This window comes from Anguilla rostrata, chromosome 14 (assembly GCF_018555375.3).
Source record: "Anguilla rostrata isolate EN2019 chromosome 14, ASM1855537v3, whole genome shotgun sequence".
In the NCBI taxonomy this organism is placed as follows: domain Eukaryota; kingdom Metazoa; phylum Chordata; class Actinopteri; order Anguilliformes; family Anguillidae; genus Anguilla; species Anguilla rostrata.
The window spans coordinates 32,190,818-32,209,335 of NC_057946.1; the positions used below are offsets into that span (position 1 = coordinate 32,190,818).

Below are 18,518 nucleotides of genomic sequence, written 5' to 3' on the forward strand. Positions count from 1 at the left end.
GATTTTAGACCTTTCTGCGCGAGCCAAGGGCGACCGCAAATAGGAAACCCTCGCATGAAAACATCCGTGACGTACAATGCTGTTCAGGATTAAGGAATGCTTCCGCACAGTGCCCGGAGCGGAAATCATACGGCGCGGGTCTGGTTTTTTTAGTACCAGGTTTGAGCGATAGACGGCGTGTTCCGTCCGGCCCTGAGCTCCTGGGAGGGGGGAATGAGCCGGGGCGAAAGACCTTGTCAGGGAAGAGTCCTGAATTCACGGCGGCTGGGGAGACATCTGTAATACCGCCAAGACGCTCACTCGTGTCTTAGAACAGAAACAACCCCGCTTTTAGCCGTGCACTTTCCAGACGGAGGAAATAACCACACCGAGACTGGGACAAAGCGACTGTCTCTCTCCCGGAAAATTCGGTTGTTTTTGTTTTATTTATATCTGTTCTATTTTCAAGAGGAGCTTTAGACCGACAAATCCGAACCTGACAGGTCGAAGATATTCTCTAATCCGAGGACGTAACCACCAGTTAGCTTGCTAACTAGCTCAGCGTTTTTTCACCTAAATGGGAAGCTAAAGGCAGACCATTTATCTTCGCAGCGTGACATCCAGCTGGTCGTTCTCTGATGCTCTGTCTGAAGCCGAGGCATCTCTCTTTCCCCGGTGCATATTTCGGCGGAAGGGGAACCCGCACTGGACGGGGTCTGCGTGGCGCGCTACAGTAAGGTTAGCTATGCTTTTTCCGCGCTAGACATTGTGATATTTGCACACCACGGTGCGCCAGGATTATAGACGGCTGGGCAAGACACCAACATCATAGGCTGAGGACAACTTCAACTTTCGGTGAGTGCCTTCAAAAGCTCAGTCTTGCTCGCTCCTTAGCCGAAGCTGGTAATGATGATGATGTCCTGAATATGAACATGCCTCGGATGTTGCTAGGGAACGGGCTTGCATGGTGCAGAGGCGGTGGGAAAGATACTGTAGTCTTGGGTTATTGCACATTTTCCTAGCCAGTAAACGTGTCTCAGTTTTTAAGGCAGTTAAACTGGTAGGCTGTAGACACTGTTTTTCTCACCCATCGCTGTTTTCATCCAGCATCACTAGTGGCGGTTCACGACTCGGATAGCGGAGATAGCTACGGTTACTAATATTAGCCGGCTAATCTGACGTTTGATTAAATTGTTGATGTGTCAAACGTATGCATCACGGCATTTCCTCCATTCTCTGGAGACAGCTGCTTGTTTCGGCGATATCCTGCCAGCCTAATGCACTAACATGTTATGGTACGCAGCTCTGGTTTTATAACGTGTGGCATAGACTACGGTTAGGAAGATGTCTGTGTTTAGGTTGCTGTTATAACCACATTAGTCTAGCTAAATTTTGTGGGAACAAATTGTCTTCCTCTCTAGCTTATGAAACTGCCGTTAGCGCAGTAAAATGATATGAGGTGGCTAGGTGCATGCCAATATGGTTGCATTTTGCAAGGCTGAATTAATATTTGACGTAGTAAAATATTAAACATAGCTAGCAACAAGTACGAAGGTAGTCTTTGAACTCATTTACGTTGATGATGCGTTTTTCAGTGCTGTAAGCAGCTATCGTTGGCTACATAACTGCAATGCCAACACTGATGATGGTTAATGCATAATAGACTTTACTCAAGCGAGTAACGTTAACGCTTCCCGGTTTGGCTCTAGAGTCCAAGTACTAAATCTCTGTACTCTGTGTAGACTAGCCTACTTTATTTTGCAGTACATTATTACACTATCTAAAATAAACATTGTCCCAGAACAAACGTTGTTTTATTGTTATAACCAATGTTTTTAATTATGAATCAAAGCAAGAACATTGTGTTTCTTTCAAGTTGGGTGCACTGGAAGTATCTGACTGCGATCTATTGTCCTCCCTTGTGTTAAACAAGACAAACATAATCAATATTTCATTGCTTTATTGTCATTCATATGTGGACCTGAAGCTTCCTGTTTCTCTGCTACAGTGTTTTTCGAGGGGAACCACGCCTGCGTCTTACAAAGACGTATCTGTGCACCAGCAAAACAGATTACCCAGAACACTAGTACATCACTGATTCTGTGGAGGGTAGGCTTACGTTTTGATGGTCTGCAACATAATACATCTCTTGCTCCTCGTTTTCCACAAGCAATTAGTTCCTCGCACACACACACACACTCACTCACACACATACACACACACACACACGCACCCATCTTTGTGAGAATTTTCATGTCGGAAGGTCTGTGATTTTGCTGCCACTGCCATCTGTTGTGGTTCTGCAGAGAGCAGTCGCCCTTTGCAGTTTGAACCGAATGAGGGCTAGGCTTCTGCTTCTGCTACATGGCGTTCTCCTCTCCCCCCGTGGGGACCAAAAACGTTTGCAGAGGTAGCCGTGCTGTCCGATCACGCCTGGACCGGCTCCTTTGGCCTACTTGACCACCAAGTAAGGCAGTGCCCCCCCATCTGGAAGAGACAACAAAATAACTGCTGGGCCTGACTTCTGAGGCTCATAATCGTACCTCTGAACCCGGACAGGTTCACACTGATGTGAGATGAGACGGTCCCACGTCCGGAGATGAGCCTCTGCTGGTAACCACTGGCCAGTTGCCTCTTCTGACCTAGCGGGATCTTATGCTAGTGGGGCTCCATTTGGCAGCTGGCCATTCAAGCCACCTCACTCATTGGGCCATAGCAGGGCTGCCCAGGGCCCTGTTCCTGGAGATCTGCCATCATGTGGCCTTCATTTCAACCCTAATTTGGCACGCCTGACTCTACTAATTAGCAGCTCAACGAGAACTCTAGCTGCTGAACGAGGTGTACTTTGTTAGGATTGGTGTGAAAACCTGCAAGTCGATAGAGCTGGGTACCAGCCCAGGGTTATAACATCATGCTGACCAAAACTGGGTGGAGCCAATCAGATTGTTTGGAAACCTGGCATACCCCGCAGCCGAAACTTCCTTTCCCTGCGGTTCTGGGGTGTCAGCAGCGCTGTCAGCGCGGGTCAGGGATAACGTAGAGGCCCTTCACACACAGTCCCTGTATCAGAGCTTATGATGGTGATATCAGCAGGACTGACATTGTGACTGTTACTGGTGTATGCAAACCCATGTACCACCCGGAGAGCTTAATTCAGGTAGTTTAAGCCCAGTCAGGTGAACCAACACACAGCCAATGTTGTGTGATTGAGGCCTGCAGTAGTAAAATAGGCGTAAGACCTGGTATAATGCAGAGAGAAGCTCCACCAATCATGGAGTATGTTCAGAACAGTGCTGAAGGAGATTGGTGGATACTGCTTCCTGCTCATATTCATAGTATTAGTATCTGACAGACACTATTGGTGTTGTTCTCTTGGTTATTAATAGTGTGCCCTGTGATTGGTGGAGCTCCTGTCTTGTTTTCTGCCAGTTAGTTGATGTCACAGGCGCAGGTGTGTTGCTGCTATTTTAAAAATCCCTGATGGAGGTGGATTTTGGGTGTGGAGGGGGAGGGGCTGCTGGTTAGCCTGGGTGGAAAAGTCGGTGCAGAGAAATATTTGTCTACCCCTGCCTCAGCGAGTCAGAGTACTCCTGTGTGCCCTGGCCTAAGAAACCGGTAAATGTACCTGCAGCACTGAACCCGCGTCAGGCTGCGTGTGGGGCTTGCTCCTGTCCCAGAAGGGGTTAAGCTGGAGGTGCGGCGCGGCGTTTGAACGCTCTTTCTTTGCAGAGATGCGTATCGATCCGCGTCATGCGAGCGCACCGCGCCGTTCGATCCTAATCTCGTCTGCGGATGTACTGGGATAGGAGCGCGGCCCGCCCCGGCGGTATCGGGTGCCTCCCCCACCCCCTCCGCGACCCACACCCCCACCCCCGCCCCCGCCCCCAGGCTGACTGGCGCCACATCCATCGCTCCGGTCGGGCGCAGTGAACGGGTGCGTCCGGCGCGCCGTGTGCTCATCGCGGACGGTGGACTCGCCCCACGGGCGTGGCCTGCGCTGGGGTTCAGAGGTCACCGGGGCCTGTAGTCATGCAGCGTCCGTGCGTTTCGTAGGCCCTGAGAAGGGAGCGCTCACCTAGGGTCAGGGGTTTCTGCATTTTAAACCCAAGAAGCTCTGAGAGTCCTGACCCTGATCCAGGGTCTGTTTTGCCTTTGGCTCAGAATGCGCGATGCTAGCAGGGGGAACGGGGGACACACTGATCCTGGATCAGTGCTCTGACTCTGCGGCGCTTTTTGAACACGGGGCTCAGATTCCTCCTCGCTATCTTCCCGCTGAGAAGATAAGTTTTCGTAAACGATCCTGGCGATGGTCCCGCCCTTCCCCACACCGGCTCCATCATCTGTCAGGTAGGACGCCCCATCCCCACTGGGGGGGGGGGTGTCTCCTGTTCCCTTACACTGGGACATTAACGCATGTTCGATCTTTCATTATATTCGGAGTTCACTTATTCAATTAGGGCTCTGGTCTGGGATCAGTTCTGCCTTTTTGCCCATTATGGAAAAGATTAGGCTACAGACAGGAGAACTCTGGTCCTATGTGGATACGATGCTGAAAGAAGAGATTGTGTGTGTGTGTGTGTGTATGTGTGTGTGCGCGCTGTTTTGATTGTGTTTGTGTGTGTGTGCGCACTGTATTTGTGTGTGTGTGTATGTGCTGTATTGAGTGTGTGTTTCTTGTGTGCACGCGTGCTGCCTGTGTGTGTGTGTAAGAGGAACAGAATGTGAAGTGTTTCCTGGGACTCTCACACGGCGCAGAGGAGCTCAGGTGTGTGACTCCGCCCCTCGGCTCGTCAGCCCGTCGGCGGCCCGCGGGGATGCTCACCTGTGGCGGTGTGTGGGGAGAGCTGGCGCACCTGTTCCCTTCTCCTGCCCAGACGCTCCTGCTGTTGTTGAAGAAGAACCCTGTGCAGCTCTGCTCACTTGTGCTCTAGTCACCTGCTCACCTGTGCAGCTCTGCTCACCTGTGCTCTATTCACCTGCTCACCTGTGCAGCTCTGCTCACCTATGCTCTATTTGCCTGCTCACCTGTGCAGCTCTGCTCACCTGTGCTCTATTCACCTGCTCACCTGTGCAGCTCACCTGCACAGCTCTGCTTACCTGTGCTCTGCTCACCTGATAGTTTCTCCCGCTCCTTTAACTGCTCCTCTGACTGTAACCTGCCCAGCTCTGTTTATCCTTTGCTCTGATAGGTCAATCCCTCATTTCTCAGTTTTGGTAACAGGTGCATTTCCTCAGAGTGCCTGCTAGCTGGATGCTCCTCCCCTCTGTGGCCAGGTTCCTCCTGGGTTTTCCTCCCGTCGGCATCTCGTAAGCCTGGTCTGGCCCCGCCTCCTGCGCTTTGGCCTCCTCTGTCTGCCGGGGCTGCCTGCTGTGGTGCCTGAGGAAAAATGCCAGGACCGCGGCTTCTAGTGCGTGCGTGCTTTCATCAGGATGTCGTGTACGTCTGTGGCTTCTGCCCTCCCCCCCCCCGCACAGAATAAACGCCCCGCCCTCCCCGCACCAAATTACAATCCTAAAATGATCCTGTGTGTAATTAGTTTCACTATGAAGCAGCGATGGCAGAAGGTATGAGTCATAATATTGATTGACTCACCACCCCCCCCTCTCCGTTCGCCTAATGCATGGCGGCCCCACGCCTGTGACATCAGCGGGGGGGGGGGCAGGGAGGGGCAGGTTTATTTTTATCGTGTAGTAAACACTGCCGTTCCTGTGATTCTGTCCACGACGGCTCAGCGTAGAGGGAGCACGTCAGTGGCCCGCCCTTCCGCAGTCAGACGGAAGTTTCCGGGAGGATTATCTGTGTCCTTAAGCAAACGCAGAAGTGAGCACCTGCCCGGCCTGCTTACGTTACGCCAGACGGGCTTCCTCCTCCTCCTCCTCCTCCGCGCGTCCTGGTTAACAGGAGGAAAATGTCCCGCGTTGGGCGCGATCGCGTCTCACGCTGCGCCTGCCAGATGCCCCCGGGGCAGAACTGCCAGATGCCCCCGGGGCAGAACGAGCGCTGGGCGTCTAACAGAGGGAAAGTTCCGCTTCAGGTCAACCCCCCATGGAGTCACATGCCCCACGAACGCGGAGCATTTTGCGGGGTTGTGACCCCCGACCCCCCTGTCGCTAACCCTGGAGGACTGAGGCGAGGAGGCTCGGCGCGTTTCCCGCCAAAAGCTGCGTGCCGTCAGCTGGAACTCAGGGCCCGTCTGTGTGGGGCTGCCCTGCCGGAAAACACCAGGGGAGACTTCAGTTCCGTGGGGAAACCGTTTTTAAAAAAAAATCTAAATTGTTAAGTGTTTCCTTCGTGTTTCAGCAAATGTGCAGAACGCAGGCTGTTAAGGGCGTGGTTCTGGAGTTTATGATAATACTGGGTCTAGGGGTGTAGTGGAGTTCAGGGCCCTGTTCATATGGAGTCTCTGTGGACCCCCTTACAAATGGTAGACTAAAGCAAACTTTTTAGTCCAAACTCCCCCCCCCCTCCTGCCTTGGGGCCCTGGGTATAGTCAGTCCCCCCACCCCGCCCCGCCCCAGGACGCCCCTGACCGGGTGCACAAGCGCCGGGCTGACTGAAGCACTGCTCGAAGTGCCTGAGCATTGGGAAGCACGATCGGGGCGTCGCTGCGCAGTGGCGCTGATGAGCACTTGGGGGATTAGCTAATACAGCGGCGTCCAGGATGCACCGCGGAGACGACCCCTGGATGACACTGGGCTGATTAGGCGAATAACGCAGCCTGCTTGGGCACCGCTGGTGCGGTGTGTGGACTCGGGTGTAATGGGCGTTCCGCTGTGTGTGTGTGTGTGTGTGTGTGTGTGTGTGGTGTGTGTGTGTGTGTGTGTGTGTGTGTGTGTGTGTGTGTGTGTGTGTGTGTGTTGTGGTGTGTGTGTGTGTGTGTGTGTGTGTGTGTGGTGTGTGTGGTGTGTGTGGTGGTGTCGTGTGTGTGTGTGCTGTGTGTGTTGTGTGTGTGTGCTGTGTGTGTGTGGCAGTGCGTGCATGCGTGTGCATGTGTGCGTGTCCATGTGTGTGTTTGTGCGCGTGTGTGTGCGTGTGTGTTTGAGGTACAGAAGTGCCTGTATCACAGCATTAGATAGTATTACAGGGCTTGTTTCACTCAGATTCACACTCAAATTCAATGTTCAGACTGGACACTCCTTTGTGTCTTTGTGCACTTCACATTTAAACACCTGAGCATTCAGTCCCAGCCTTCTGCACAAACCCCCCACCGTCCCCACCTTCCCCCCACCCCAGATGTAGTCCTGGCAGCTTTCAAACGCTCTGCTGGGGGCGTTATGTCTGTTATGCTTGGGGGGGGGGGGGTCCCAGGTTGCTCTGGTTAACAGATAAGAGAGACGGGATTAAATCAGGGTTTGTTCTTTGGTGTTGACATAATCAGCCGAACCGGTTTCCGTGAGGGAGGCGGCCGATGGCTGCATGTGACCACGCGAGCGCGCTTAGGGACGGGATCCTGATGGAGTCCGAGCCCTTTGTCCCGCCGGCCCGGGGCGCGCCTCGGCTCCGCGGCGTCTCCGCGTCGTCACGGCGACTCGCGCGGCGGAGGCCGTCCGGCGCTGTCGGAGCCGGCAGAGAGGTTGCGCAACGCTGTCTGTCACGGTGTGTGTGCTGTGTTGACAGACGGCACCTGTACAGAAGACCCTTCAGGGACAGATAACGATCTAAGCCTGGGGGGGAGGGAAGGGGGGGGCGGTTCTGACCTGCTGCAATCTGAATACCTCAGATTCTCCCACCGTAGTGTGACTGGAATGTGCAGCTGGAAAAAAGAAAACATGATAACACAAGTGTTTTTGTTTTTGTGAAATGTATTGGTGGAGCGTTAGACGTTCCAGCAGGCTGTGGGCGGGGCCTTATCTCTTTCGACTTATCATGCCGACATTATTTAATTTTTCATTTTATCAATGAAATCACGTTCATGAGCTGACATGTTATGGGCCTTCTCAGGAAGTACAGCTAAGACCTGCTCTTTTGTCCTTGTGTGAAGTGTGGTTCATGGGTCTACTCCTTGTGTGAAGTGTGGTTCATGGGTCTACTCCTTGTGTGAAGTGTGGTTCATGGGTCTACTCCTTGTGTGAAGTGTGGTTCATGGGTCTACTCCTTGTGTGAAGTGTGATGCCACAACCACCACCCCATGCACTGACCGCCCCACAGCACCCACCAACACCGCCACCGCCACCATCACCTCAGAGACTCCGCCCCCCACAGCGAGGCTCCTCCCTCTGTTCACTCCCGGTTAAGGCGCTGGACTGTTAGAACGCAGCCTCTGTCTTGTGTTTTTGCTTCGGCTCGGGGTTAGCTTTGCTAACCGTTCGGCTGCGATGTTGCTAGCGGTCACGCGCAGCTGGACGGTCGGCCTGATCGGTAGCGTCTGCGCAGGTTAGGGACGGTTCTGTGGGCGAGCAGCGAGCAGCGGAACATTAGACGAGCGCTCCTCTCCACGCTCGAGAAGCGCTCAGCAAACGGGCCTGAGAACCGACGGTTTGATTTGTCTGAACGCTGCGTCAGGTTAAACGAACGCTCGCGCTTCAGGAAACAAGACGGAGCAGCGCAGGTGACCCTGTTCACAGCTAAAATTCATTATTATTTATTTATTTATTTATTTATTTATTTATTTATTTATTTATTTGTTTATTTATTTATTACCAGTAATGAATTTATTCATGAATGTAAAGTGGGCAGGTTTGGCACTTTTGAAAGGTCTGGGGTGTGAAACCATGGCAACCCTGGTTTCATTCACCGTTTTGTGAGCGCTGCATCTGCTGTGAGGAGTTCAGCAGAGTGACGCTGTGGCAGGAACAGCATTTACAATGCAAAGCTGGCAGGAAACCAGCGGCTGGGTGTTTCACCACGCGCACACACACACACACACACACTCATGTGCACACACACACACACACACACACTACAGGGCAGCAGTGCACAGTGCATGCAGGCTGTTCTCCAGCCTGGGCACATACCCATGAGGCCTGTAGGAAACTCACAAAGCTCATCGCCCAAATCTTTGCCTGTGCAGAATCCCCTGCGGGCTTCACCACCTCCTCACTCCTGCCTGCACATCTTCTGTTCTACGTACTGACACTGCACTTTATCTGAGCCTGTAAATTACGTAGAGCTGACCATCCAGGCCAAGGGCACACAATTTAGTATTGACATTTATATGTGTCCTCCTATCTGTGGTTTAAAATAAATAAGTAAAGATGAAGAAACAGACCTGTTCTAAAAAGCTTGAGAAAGCCGTCAAGGAATTCTCATTTTAAACCCCTTCACCTGGCTGTCTGGGATTTCTGTAGGCCGTACCTGTGCACCTGCTTTAATTATATCAGTCATGTGATGCAATAAAGCACTGTGTTAAGATGACTACTGTACTTTGGTTAAGTCAAGTCCTTTCATGCGGAACTTTCTAGTGGAGGAAGTCACAGTGCACAGTGGGCAAATGTGGGTCAGAGTTCAGCTGATTGTGGAAAGTTAAAGTTTTTATAGCGCGCCGCTGTTCTCCTTTTAAAGCCTTTTAGCTGCTCCGAGGCGCATCTCTGCCGAGGGGGGGAGAGGGAACTCGGACTGCGCGGGCACTTCTGGGGAATTTCCAGCGTCTCTTACCCCCGGGGCCAAACGTTTGGCAAGCCTTGCTCTACCCCCCTGTGCTGTACAGCCGGGGGGGGGGGGGCCCTCCTGACAAAATGGCAGCCTAGCTTTTGTACTCAGTTCCTCTGATTCCTGAAATTAGTGCTTTCACACTCACAAACGGGTGCTGCGTGTAATGTCACCTTTCCCTGCTGTGAGCTCACTAGTGCCCCCCTGCTGTGGGCGTTGGAGTTGCTTGTGTTGGTTATGTGTGATTGGCTGTGAACTGGCGACTCCCTTGCTAGAATTCCTCTTGCTAGCATGTGGCTTTGCTTGTAGACATAAGGATACTTTTGTACGAGCTGGCATTAGTAGGCCTATTTGACACATCTCACACGCAACTTCCCCACAGCAAAAATTCCTACCACACCCCTGTCCCATAATCCATCACTTTAACAAAAGCAGATTCGCGTGACAAACTGGGTTGTGCCGCTCAAAGCCTGTAAAATAAGATACCGCATTCATTTTTTTCCATTCATTTCCATTTTTTGTGCCTGAAGACTTGCAGCTAAATGCGGTTTCTTTCAGTGAATACGACTTCATTTGTCAGGACAGGGGAATTCTAATAAACAGCAGCCAATGTGTTTTTAAAAGGAAACCGGTTTAGGATGCTGTCTGCGCACCCCTGCCGCCACCCATTCCTCCTCAGTCCCTCTTCATGGCTGTCAGGCGAAGCTCAGGAGAAGCACAGTGCTGCTGAATCTCACCTGCATTTATAACAAGCAGCAGCAGCAGCAGCAGCAGCAGAGCTCAGCTGTGACATCAGCATGGCCCAGAGCCCAGCTCTCTCTCCGGCCGCGGTGGAGCCGCTCCCACGATGGAGGGGGACAATTTAGGGCCCCCCCACGCACCTCTGCGCCCCCGCGCAATCTACTGATGGATCACCAGCAGGTGTGGCCAGGACTTCACACCCCCTCAGACTCAGGAGTACGTGCAACACCAGCTCAGTTCAGGGCCTTAAATGTCAGTGCTTTATGATGAATTTCAGGTCTTAATGCTAAATTTCATGCCAGGGCTTTATACTGAATTTCAGTGCTTTACGATGAATTTCATTTCAGGGCTTTATTCTGAATTCCATGTCTTTATACTGAATTTCAGTGGTTTACGCTGAATTTCAGGGCTGTATGCTGAATTTTAGTGCTTCGTGCTGAATTTCAGGTCTTTATACAGAATTTCAGGGCTTTATGATGAATTTCAGGTCTTTATGCAGAATTTCAGGGCTGTATGCAGAATTTCAGGGCTTTATGATGAATTTCAGGGCTATGTGCTCATTTCAGGGCTTTATGATGAATTTCAGGGCTTTATGCTGAATTTCAGGGCTTTATGATGAATATCAGGGCTGTATGCTGAATTTCAGGGCTTTATGATGAATATCAGGGCTGTATGCAGAATTTCAGGGCTTTATGCTGAATTTCAGGGCTTTATGATGAATTTCAGGGCTTTATGATGAATATCAGGGCTGTATGCTGAATTTCAGGGCTTTATGATGAATTTCAGGGCTTTATGCTGAATTTCAAGGCTTTATGATGAATTTCAGGGCTTTATGATGAATATCAGGGCTGTATGCTGAATTTCAGGGCTTTATGATGAATTTCAGGGCTTTTTGATGAATTTCAGGGCTTTATGCTGAATTTCAGGGCTTTATGATGAATTTCAGGGCTGTATGCTGAATTTCAGGGCTTTATGCTCGTGGGGCCGGTCGGCGCTAAACGGTGCCGGATGGAATTCCTTCTGACAAGTCAGCACGGGAATGCGGCCTCAGCTGTTACTCATCGGAGTAAATAATCAGCAGAACCGGTTCCTCGGCCTCCCGAGGCCTGGTGTTTACCGACAGAACCGCAGCAAGCCTGGACCTGAGCGGGGCTGCAGCCACACGCGACCGCCCGCCAGCGCACGCTAGCACCCGCCGCCTCCCTACTGCTTCTTCCAGCCCGCTTTCTCCATTCTGCTATCGTGGGTTAAAAAAAACAACAAGCCACACCGTTCTGCACCGCTTAGACAACGACCGCCCCTCCCCCCCCCGGGACTGCTTTGTCGCTGACGCAAGCGGACGGTGGTACAGGAAACGGCTGACACGGCTGCTTCCTGTCACACGCAAGGCAGCGCTACTCTTCTGACAGCTGCGGTGGGAGTGCTAAACCGCACCGACGCCACGTGCGCTACTGCTACACGCGCTACTGCTACATCCGCCACTCGTACATGTGCTGCTCCTACATATACACTACTGCTACATACGCTACTGCTACATGTGCTGCTCCTACATATACACTACTGCTACATACGCTACTGCTACATGTGCTGGGTCCCGCGCATGCAGTTAGCCAGTTAGCCCACATCCCAACAGGTGGCTTAAGCTACTGGGGAAATTTTTATTTATTATTGTATGGTGCCTCCCCACCCCTTCTCTGTTTCTTGTCTAAGCGAAACAGTGCCTTAACAGATACCCGACTATGAGGTCTTAACAGGATGAGCCACCCAGCAACCCCAGGAATATAGCCCAAAATGCAAATGGATGGTAAAGAATAGATAGCCATTAGAGACAGAGACACACACACCTACAGACAGTCACGCATACACACACACATCCGTACACACAGACATGTGTGCAAGCTCCCACAGACATGCACGCGTGCAGACACACACACACACACACACACACACACACTGAGACACATATACAGACACATCCACACACAGACGTACAGACGTGTGCCAACTCACACAGACAATCAGTCATGGAGAAATGGACAGGGGGGTATGCGCTGCCTGTGCTGTCCCTCGGTGGCTGGAGGCCGTATTGTGGGCTGTCTAGGCATGGTGGGGTCTTTGGTAGCAGGTGTTCCCCTGTTGGGGGGGCAGGGTTGCCAGGTAACCGGGCCAGTCAGGTACGTGTGTCGAGAGGCCGCTGTGGGAAACAGGCACTGCCGGCGGGAAGCGTGCAGGTCTGAGGGGTGTAATTACAACCGTGCCACTGCAGCTCTCCAGTGTCAGAGCTGATAAACACATACTCACACACGTGCACTCATATGCACACACGCACGCTCACATACTCACACACGTGCACTCATATGCACACACGCACGCTCACATACTCACACACGTGCGCTCATATGCACACACGCATGCTCACATACTCACACGTGCACTCATATGCACACACGCACGCTCACATACTCACACACGTGCACTCATATGCATGCACACACGCATGCTCACATACACACACACGTACACTCATATGCATGCACACATGCTCACATACTCACACACGTGCACTCATATGCATGCACACACGCATGCTCACATACTCACACACGTGCACTCATATGCATGCACACACGCTCACATACTCACACACGTGCACTCATATGCATGCACACACGCATGCTCACATACTCACACACGTGCACTCATGCACACACGCATGCTCACATGCTCACATACTCACACACGTGCACTCATATGCATGCACACACGCTCACATACTCACACACGTGCACTCATATGCATGCACACACGCATGCTCACATACTCACACACGTGCACTCATGCACACACGCATGCTCACATACTCACACACTCACACATGTGCACTCATATGCATGCACACACGCATGCTCACATACTCACACACGTGCACTCATGCATGCACACACGCTCACATACTCACACACGTGCACTCATATTCATGCACACGCTCACATACTCACACACGTGCACTCATGCATGCACACACGCTCACATACTCACACATGTGCACTCATATGCATGCACACACGCATACTTACATACTCACACACGTGCACACACGCATGCTCACATACTCACACACGTGCTCACATACACACTCACACACGTGCACTCATATGCACACACACATGCTCACGTACTCACACGTGCACTCACATACTTACACACGTGTACTCATACTCACACACGTGCACTCACACTCACACGCATGCACTCATATGCACACACGCAGGCTCAAATATTCTCACACTCACACACATGCAATCATATGCACACACGCAAGCTCACATACTCACACACTTATACAAACACTCACACACGTGCATTCATATGTACACATGCATGCTAACATACACACGTGCATGCACATACTCACACACGTGCATTCACACACATGCACACACACATGTGCACTCACACACTCAAACACACACTCTCATACACACACACTCACACACGCACGCACACACACATACACACTCACGCACACACCCTCACACGTGCACACACTCACACGCACACCGCACACTCACACACCACATACACACACGCATACATACATACACACACACACGCACACACACATACTCACTCACTCTCCACTCACACAAACACCACATACACACACATGCACACACACACACACACACACACACTTCCATCTTGTACCCATTCCCATAGAACTAAACAAATGCACTTTCTGGAAATGATTGTATGCTGCCAGAAAAATCAATCAGATTAAAAATGAACCATGGCTGCCTTTAATTGAACTTGGTTTTTAATGCAAAGTAACAGAGGGGGGCCTTTGAGGGCTGCTTTTATGGCCTCTATGAAGCCGTATGGGGCCTGTAGCAGGAAGCCCAGCCTCTTGTCCAAAGCCAGGTCAGAATGCATAGAGCGCTAAATCAAAATGATCTCTTTGCATTTTTAAAAGGGTGACGGCTTTGTCGTGAAACACAATAGACCGTGCTCTCAGCCCTTTAAAATGCCGATGGCAAGACCAGTAAGCAATTTCGAAATGGGACCCAAACTGCAAATATTTTTAATTAACCAAACAAGCATGTTGAATTATTATTTTTATGTATATGGAGGGGCTGGGTCAGGTGCAGTTTTCTGGTTTGCGTTCCTTCAGTCCGCCTTTTATCGCCTGTGAGCCGAGAACACGGCACGATGCGAAACGAACGTGAGCTTCTGTCCGCTTTCCTTGTAAGGGCGGCAGTGTAGTATACCTACAAGTCACAGGTTCTATTCCTGGGTAGGACACTGCTGTTGTTCCCTTGAGCAAGGTACTCAACCTGTATTGCTTCAGTATATATCCAGCTGTATAAATGGATGCAGTGTCAATGCCAAGTAAAAAGTTGCGTAAGTCGCTCTGGAAAAGAGCATCTGCTAAATGCCTGTAATGTAAGGAAAGAACGTAAGCTGCACGAGTGCGCTGTTTCTGCACGCGGCCGCCTCCGCATTCGCCGGGTTTTTGAGTCGCAAACCAAACGGCGGCGCTCCACTCCTCAGCGGTGTCACGCTGGCGGTTAGCGGCTGAGGATCCGTCATTGGTTACTACTCTCTTATACGGCTCTAATGATTCATTTTAATAATTAATAAACATCAGATTCACTCCGACTATTGACTGAGATCTCGCACAATTTATTTCCCGGTGGAATACTGAAGATGGCAATGACTCAATCAGCTGTAATTATTTTATAATTATTTTATTCCCTAATTTAAGGGAATAAACCTCGGAAGTTTCAAAAGTTCAAATACATTGGGACAAATTTGGGGCTCTTTTGGAAATATAACAATTTAGTCTACTCTAGCTTTAAAATTACGCTAAATTTGCTGTCTGAGGCTAGCGCTTTGTGTGCGTATCACAAACAAAAGCAAAAAGCGGTTTATTGCCAGTAGCTGTCTGAACCCATCCTTGAGTGGACTGAGAAGTTAACTCCCAAGGTTGTTTTTTTCCACTTAAGTCTGGTTCCAAGCAACGCCTCGTTCTGTGAGTATGTAAATAATAACACAATATCACATTACCCGTGATAAGCATGGAATCGTTAACATTCCAACTCCGAAAAGAAAAACAACCTTCAGGCCCAAACGTAACAATGACAACGGCAGACAATTGCAGTGACAATAGTCCGTCGCTCAGACATTTACTGTAAGCTGCTTCTGTTTACGAAAACCCCCACACACCAGTGTGGACATACCGGTTTACTCAAAACGTCTTGAATGCCCGAAATGTCCAGGTGTACAAATTTGTCTTTTCTTATGCTTATTTTATAGTGTATTCTCTTGTTTTCACCTGGATGGAACTTGGGGCTTCTCTCTATTGTTTGGAATATAAGAAATGTGCATTTGTGTGCGTGTTGTTTTGAGCACACACCTGTGGTGTTTCGGGCACACCTGCATTCGTCAGGTTCTCTGTGTGGCTAAGATGAGGCTAATGAAAGATGCTCCTCTAAAATCCGATGTCCTCCTTCTTGTTGTTAGTGTAGTGTATGTGCGTATGCGTTTGAGGTGTGTGTGAGGCGTGTGCGTGCGTGTGTATGTGTGTGTGTGTGCGTGTGTACGTGTATGCGTGAGGCGTGTGTATGTGTCTGAGGAGTGTGTGTGTGTGTGTGTGTGTGTGTGTGTGTGAGGCGTGTGTATGTGTCTGAGGAGTGTGAGTTTGTAGAGACTCTCTCTCCTCCTCTATCCCAGCTGTCTGAGAGTGGCTGCTCCCTTGCTGGTCTCTGACTCATCAGCGCTGTGTAAAATAAGCGCTGCTCTCGCCGCCGTGCCTGTTTCCCTCCACGCGCCGCGCAGCTCAGGCGCTAAAAATAGCGCTTTCCCTTTCCCCTCCAGCGCGGCTGTCAAAAATCCCCCACAATCCTCCTGTGACTGGAGAGCGTCGTGTCACTCGCGTAACCGCCCTGTTCGGAAATCGCAGCCGCGTTTTCCGATCCTTCCAGAACCAGCGGCGTGATGTCACTGCGCGCAGCTGATCTGTCCAATGACACGCTTCCAGCTGGTCCGTGGGCCACGCCCCCGTCGCTGTGATGCGGGGACGGAAATTCACGGATCTCATTTCTCAGCCTGCCTCTCGGGGTCATCCATCATCCTGCTCCCATTACCCATCAGCCACCTGGGCACGGCCGCTGCAAATCTGCAATAGGCACAAACCCCCCACCCAAAAAAAAACAGGAAGCGGGTGGGCAAGTAGCCTCCCTGGTGATTTCCGTTGGACCTCTTTGGGCCATCAGGGACAGAGGGGGCGGGACAGGGCGGGGCAGGATGGGGAGGGGCACAGTCTGTTTGACAGGATTCTTCCCCTCACTGGCTGAAGGTGGAGCAGGTGACGTCATTATCGCTTCCTTTTCCAAAAGTGGATTTTCTGTGGGGCGCTGGTGCTCTCGTCTGTGCCTGGTCGTGACCCCGTCCCTTTTGTAAAACAAGCGAAGGTTTGCACACGCATGAAACATTGATGACTGCTTAGGTGGGCTGCTGCTCAAAATAGCCCCCCCCATCCCGGACACCAAACACCGGGGCAGTGCGTGTGGTTTTACTGAAGGGCCTGAGCTGGTCCTGTGGTAGTGGAGCTGCTCGCGCACATGCCTGTGTGCTGTGTGTGTGACTGTGTGCTTGTGTGTGCTGTGTGTGACTGTGTGCTTGTGTGTGCTCTATGTGCTTGTGTGGCTGTGTGCTGCGTGTGCTCACTTTGGGCTCTGGGGTGTGGACTGGCGTTCCCGTGGCGCAGTGGGTAGGGGGTGTGTGATTAATGAATGCAATCAGGAAATGGCCTGTTGTTCCTAATAGATGCTTAATCTTTGTAGCGAATTGGCCCGGGGGGACGGAGTGGAGGGGGGGGGGCGGTATGTTTGGGCTCCTGGGCATCGCAGGTCCTGCGTAGGGGAACTGGTCTGGGCTCTAACGGCATCCGTGTTCATCTTCTGCACCCTGCTTTGTGCCGCACCCCACTCTTTCTACAGCACCTCACTTCATACAGCACGCCCACCTCTTTCTATAGCGCCCCCCTTTCCTTTCTTAGGATCTTATCTGTCTGAGGGTTTGGCTGTGCGTGTGTGAAATGGACACACTAGGTCCCCTGCCTTTGGATAGCTCGGGGCCATGGTGCTGCCCCCACCAGACCGCTGAGAGATCAGTCAGCGGGCTGTGCCATTCTGGGGAGAGATCAGTCAGCGGGCTGTGCCATTCTGGGGAGAGATCAGTCAGCGGGCTGTGCCGTTCTGGGGAGAGATCAGTCAGCGGGCTGTGCCGTTCTGGGGAGAGATCAGTCAGCGGGCTGTGCCATTCTGGGGAGAGATCAGTCAGTGGGCTGTGCCATTCTGGGGAGAGATCAGTCAGCGGGCTGTGCCATTCTGGGGAGAGATCAGTCAGCGGGCTGTGCCATTCTGGGGAGAGATCAGTCAGCGGGCTGTGCCATTCTGGGGAGAGATCAGTCAGCGGGCTGTGCCATTCTGGGGAGAGATCAGTCAGCGGGCTGTGCCATTCTGGGGAGAGATCAGTCGGCGGGCTGTGCCATTCTGAGGAGAGATCAGTCAGTGGGCTGTGCCATTCTGGGGAGAGATCAGTCAGCGGGCTGTGCCATTCTGGGGAGAGATCAGTCAGCGGGCTGTGCCATTCTGGGGAGAGATCAGTCAGCGGCTGTGCCATTCTGGGAGAGATCAGTCAGTGGCTGTGCCATTCTGGGGAGAGATCAGTCAGTGGGCTGTGCCATTCTGGGGAGAGATCAGTCAGTGGGCTGTGCCATTCTGGGGAGAGATCAGTCAGTGGGCTGTGCCATTCTGGGGAGAGATCAGTCAGTGGGCTGTGCCATTCTGGGGAGAGATCAGTCAGTGGGCTGTGCCATGACTGGCTGGCAGCGGTATTGGCCCTGGAGAGCAACCCCGCCCTTGTTGATGTGGACGATTTGTTTACTGAGCATTAACTTTGGGTGTTTTGGGTGGATGGGCTGGTTGAGCAGAATAACCTTCCTGAGACAGGACTGTGCTTCTCAAAGTGGAGTTCCTGTCTGGTTCGAGATAAATTTCACTGAGAATTATTTTTAAAAAGACATGATACAAAACTATACAGCGACTAATAAGAGTAAGTGCTAAGAAATTTTGTTCATTCTGTGTTTTGTTAAAGCAGGTTGAAATTAAAATATTTATGCAACTTATGTTTCCTTAGTTTAGAT

At 51.4% G+C, this 18,518-nt stretch overlaps 1 protein-coding gene across 1 annotated transcript in view; it reads left to right on the plus strand.

Annotated features, from left to right (window-relative positions):
* The first annotated feature begins 92 nt into the window (after positions 1-92).
* Positions 93-18,518, plus strand: part of LOC135239608 (membrane-associated phosphatidylinositol transfer protein 2-like) — an 88,903-nt gene continuing 70,477 nt past the window's right edge. The window contains exon 1 of the mRNA XM_064308403.1: positions 93-834. The gene's annotated coding sequence lies outside the window, so the exon portion shown is untranslated. The remainder of the gene's footprint in view (positions 835-18,518) is intronic.